At 34.1% G+C, this 5,828-nt stretch overlaps 1 pseudogene; it reads left to right on the forward strand.

The window, feature by feature from the left end:
• Positions 1-647: 647 nt before the first annotated feature.
• LOC113302327 lies at positions 648-2,161 on the forward strand (annotated as a pseudogene).
• The last annotated feature ends 3,667 nt before the right edge of the window (positions 2,162-5,828 follow it).

Consider the following 5,828-nt stretch of genomic DNA (forward strand, 5'->3'; position numbering starts at 1 on the left):
AGCAGTAACAACAGTTAGCTGTTTTTCTTTGCTTACTGCCTCTTTAGATGTCACTACGTTGGTGACATTTACTGTTTTAATGAAATTTGCCATTTTCTTGTCAATTTTTTTTCTCCCCCATGCGTCGCCCAAAAGAAAAACGAAAAAAGAAAAAAAAAAAGAATTATGGGCTTTGGAAGCCTCTGGCAACATGTGGCCCACCCCAATGCAAGGTATTGTCCGCATTGGGCCAGGGCAGGTGCGGACTAAAATATTGTCAGTCTTGTCACCTTATCATAGAGGTTCTTCTTGTAATTTAAATCGGTCAAGCGGTAAAAAAGGAATCAAAAGAAAATTCCCACCATACTTCAAAAAACAGATTTTCGAAGGAAAAAACAAACTATAAAAACAAAACAACAAAAAATGTTTTGCCATTTTGCATACAAGCTAGGGAACAAACACTCAAATACCGTCAAATGCAACTAATTGCTTAATTTAAAATCCTAATTCGTCATACATATGCACCTTTCTGACCATATCCATGCATGCATTGACAGTCTCTAAAGCTGGCCGTAATTAACAATAATCATTTTCCTTGAGACTTTGTCCTTCTTCATTAAATTGTATTCTTCTTAATTAGATTCTTCTTTGTCTATAATCCGGCTTCGAAATATCCGAAAACAACGAAAAAAAACTCTTGAAAAATGACACCTTGCTTGTACCAGTTGTTCTCTAGCTAATTCCTCATAAATAGCTTACTTGTGGTTTCATGTAATGAAAGCTTAGTAATCTTAATATCCAAGGAAACATTATGAAGTGGGGATGCTTTTGTTATTGCAGTCCTGTCGACGAGGATAAAGAACAACCCTCCGTAATCAAGGTGAGCAACAACACAAAAGAGCATCCATGGGAGGTTTACTCTCTAAAGGAGCTATTACAAGCTACAAACAATTTTCACGAAGATCATAAAATCGGCGAGGGAGGTTTCGGAAGTGTTTATTGGGGTAGAACAAGTAAAGGTGACGAGGTAATCATTGACTAAATTTCTTTAAGCAAATTGTGTGTTTAAAGTTTGGTAGATTTTCAATTATTGATAGATGATTATGAAACGGTTAACAGATTGCGGTGAAACGGCTAAAGGCCGTGACAATGAAAGCAGAAATGGAATTTGCAGTTGAAGTAGAAATACTTGGAAGCGTTAGACACAAGAATCTGTTGGGTTTAAGAGGATTTTATGTTGGAGGCGACGAAAGGCTTATAGTTTACAATTTCATGCCAAATCATAGCTTAATCACTCATTTGCACGGCCATCTTGCCGCTGATGTGTTATTGGATTGGCCTAGAAGAATGAACATCGTGCTCGGATCCGCAGAGGGATTAGTGTAAGTACTCAGTTACACCTGCATGCTGATCCTATTTTAAAGACTAACACTAAAAGAAACCACCAATTTCATTTTGTAGGTATTTGCATCATGAGGCCAACCCGCACATAATACACAGGGATATCAAGGCAAGTAATGTGCTGCTTGATGCAAAATTTCAAGCAAAAGTTGCTGATTTTGGTTTCAACCAGAGTAAAAGGTACGTTGGGATACTTAGCTCCGGAATATGCAATGTGGGGAAAAGTATCGGAAAGTTGTGATGTTTATAGTTTCGGAATTCTACTTCTTGAGATCATTAGTGGTAAAAAGCCTCTTGAGAAACTCCCCGGCGGGATAAAGCGCGATATCATTCAATGGGTTACTCCTTATGTTGAAAAAGCAAATTACGATGACATTGTTGATCCAAGATTGAAGGGTAAATTTAATAAAGAAGAGCTGAAGAATGCAGTTGAGATTGCTCTTCGTTGCACGGCTAAACCGGAGAAGCGGTCGAGTATGATTGAAGTTGTTGACTGGTTAAAGAACGGTATTATTAGAAGAAAGAAGTTATGCAAGTAAAAGATTGTCTGGATGTCAGTGAAGATCAGTATACAATTGAAGATTATGAAGATGAAGAAGAGGATGAAGATACTGATTATTAAAGATTCCAATCAAGAGCTAAAAGAAATTGGGATGAACTGAAAATTAGATATTGATATGCGGATTTGGGTGCCTTTGTATCGTGCGTGTAATTATAACACAAAATTGGTTAAAAAGACCAAAACCAATAATTCCTGGATGAAAAGGACACTTAGATTTTGATACTGTTTAAATGGACAAAAATGTAAAAATAGACAGAATGTAAACAGTTTCATCCTGCCAATTTTCAAATACTTTTTCTTATTTTTTAATTTACAAAGGATGCATCCAGTTTCATCCTAACTATTTTTTAAGTTTAAGCAAGGATGAATCCAGTTTTATCCTTGCTAATCTTTTTTTGTCCATTTCATCCATACTAATTTTTACTCGTCCATTTGAACCATGATTTAAAAATATTTGGACAAATGACCCATTTTCCGTAATTATAATATAACAAGAATAAACACTTGTGTGTAACAAAGTATATGCTGTAATGTAGATGGCCCTGGTTTGAACTTTGAGTCATGTTGTTCTACATCTTAAAAAGGTCGATGCTGTTGCGAAATAGATATAGATGGAGAATCTATTTGCAACTTCTATTGGTATATCGTCTCTGACTATTAAGAGTATGGTTCCAGCCGTTTAGCCGCCTTTCGGCACAAGTCGCACAACATTATATACTGTAAAATAAATGAAAGACCTGAGTTGTAGTTGCACTAACTTTAAGGTTTCTTATGTGTTCTTTAAGGTTTGCTGGACTTGCACTGCATTTAATCGAGCAAAAACAGGATTTAATCTTTTGATAAGTAAAACGACGGCAAATGACATGAAGCATCTAGTCAGAATAAAACAAACAAACAAACAGAGAAAACGAATCAACCATTAACAATGGCATCTGGTTATGAAATCTAAACAATGCTAGGCCGGCCGGACGTAATAATTATGAGAGTTTATATTTGATATTCCCTTTTTCGGCCTCATCTGAAACGTCATATGTGAAATTGTCCGAAATGAATCATAAACTACACTAGGCCGGCTGGACGCGCCTGGCCATAATTAGTGACATGCAACACCAATTAATATGTGACCATGATAGACCAAGAACAGTAGAGAAGTATATTTTCTATCAATAAGACAATCAGGTTCCTTTCAATTAAATTAAGTTTTATTATGTCCTATGAACAACTTTTTGGAACTGCTTATATACTCACGCACTTAACCACTTAATAACCACTTTTCCGTTATTTATTTGTTTGGCGTATGACGGTGGATGCTAAGTGTAGCTAGTACCATTATATTGTCGAGAACGAGTTTTAAAAAGTCTATAGAATAATGTATTTTGATTCCACTTTTTCTTTTATCATAAATGTCATGAATTTAAAGAATATAAATAATATACTTGGATCATTTCCAATAAATTGTGGTGTGTATCCTACGTGGGTGGTGCAGGTAGACATTCTTATAGAATATAAGCTCAAAAATTTCCTATAACTTAAGGAATTTGAAAAATCTCCGATAATAGATGTTTTGTAATCCATTTAGATTTATCTAATTGGTTGACATATTTCCTTTACGTTATTTTTTATTTCTGTTGGTTTAACTTTATTTTAATTAGTCGAGATATGTGACTAGGATTTATCACATCCTCCAGAAGAACCTCTGAAACTATAGGATGGACTAGAGGATGTGGTAATAACTAATTAACTCACTATGTCATCCTCACACCCTCCTTCACATCTCCGTTGGAGAAGTTTATTTTATAAAAAGTTGAAAAATCCTATGTGATCTATAATATAGGAATTTGAGAAACTCCCGCTGGAGATGCTCTTAGTAGTGTCAGACTACAACATTTAGGTAACGAGTGAAATAAACTATTTACCAATAATGTGAAATAAAATGTTTACCAATAATAAAATGGTATAAAAAAAATTAAACTGACCGTATTTATTACTTAAGAAATTCGATCATAATACGACGTCCGTATAAATTTCATATGTGTAAACTAGAATTTTTTATTTTCCAAAATTACAACTAGTAAACTTCGGTATTATCTTAGTCTCACTCACATATAAAACAATTATGATATTAGGTCGTTAGGAAGGACAATGAAACTGGTATAATTTTGTTTAATGTGATCGGTTTAAAACTTTAGGGATAAGAATCCTAGGTGAGTATTCAACAAAAACCTGATTTTAAATTTTTGTCTCAAGTAACAAGCATCAAATTCTTCGAATATGAGATAAATTTTTAGGGTTGGACATTGTTTTGCAGATTTGAAACAAGCATGTGGATCTCCGAATTCAAAAGGTTTTGAAATTTCAAGTTGTTTGATTCTTAATTTTGGTTTCATAACTATTTTTCTGATTTTTTTTGTATTAATATCTCAATTGTTAGTGGTTTTGAAAAATAATGTTTCTTCTTCCTATTATTCTTTTTATGATAAACATTCTTTTTTGTTTATTCATGATATTCTTCGTTATGTTTGTTCGTGATATTGTAAGTTTACGTTGAAACTAGGTTTGGTTTCTACTAATTTTGATAAATCAATTAATGTCAACCCATTGTTTTGTTGGAGATATGGTTAGTTATTGTTGAAACAATGTTTGGTTTCAATCATTTTTTCGAGTATTTGTCGACAAAATGAATGATTTTGGTGACACAATTATTTTTGTTGAGATAAGTTTTAGTTTTAATTGTTCTTGTAGTGTATTTGTCGACGAAACCAATGACACTGACGATGCGATTAGTTTTTGTAGAAACAAGGTGTGGCTTCAATTATTTTTGTAGAGTATTTCTCGATGAAGACAACATTGTTGGATTTATGCTTAGTATCCGAAACCATGTATTGTTTCGTCTGATTATTTGAACTTTTCGGCGAAACCAATGTTCTTGGTATTTTATGTTTAAACTTGAAACCATCCTCGGTTTCGACTAATTTTGTCGAGTTTTTATCGTCTGAACCATTTTTGTTGATGAGATAATAAGTTTATGTCGAAAGGAAAAAAAAAGACTGCCCCTTAATTGATTCGGTCATACTAGATATTTTTGTTTTTTTTGATAGGCTAAAGCCGGACCTAGACCCTTACCCAAATCCATTTAGTTGGACTAGTCCTACTGGTAGACAACCATCACCACACTACAAATGGAATAATATCCTATATTTGTTTCTCGATCCTCCACTGAACATAAAACATTCCTCTCTGTTCTTTCCTTTAAAGTTTAGCGTGGAAACAATTTTATATATACATCTTCCAGCACGTAAGACTGGTGCGACTAGTTTTGTTTTGGCTCTAGGGTTAGTTTCCCTACGTGCCATACTAATTTATGGATCCAGAAGGAATCCATAGCGATTGCGTAGTGGCGTAAGCCGTAGGTCGATTGAATCCATTGGTCCTAAGGCAAAAATCTCTTGAGTTGCACATTGCAAGTTGTCAGATTATTATTATTATTTACTGATTACTTTTAATCAATGAGATGACTTTTTTGTTGTTGCAGGGAATGGTGGAGGAAGCTAAAGTGGACGCTTTTAATTTTCCAGTATACGCAACCAAACCACAAGAATCGAAGAAATTGGTAGAAAGAAATGGGTGTTTTAATATAGAGAAAATTATAAATATACTTCCTCGGGAAAATAAAATGAAGCCTCCTGCACAAACAATGAGTGACCATATAATAGCTGCTGTCGAAGGGGTTATAAAGTCACACTTTGGATTTAACGAGCATAATCTTGATCACCTTTTCCAACATCTGGATCCCAAAAGAATTGAAGAAACTTTTGCAAGTTTGCCAACATCTATTGGGAAAAATACTATGTTGTTCGTTCTTATGAAACACAAATAGTAGCCATGT

Source organism: Papaver somniferum, chromosome 8 (genome assembly GCF_003573695.1).
Source record: "Papaver somniferum cultivar HN1 chromosome 8, ASM357369v1, whole genome shotgun sequence".
In the NCBI taxonomy this organism is placed as follows: Eukaryota; Viridiplantae; Streptophyta; class Magnoliopsida; order Ranunculales; family Papaveraceae; genus Papaver; species Papaver somniferum.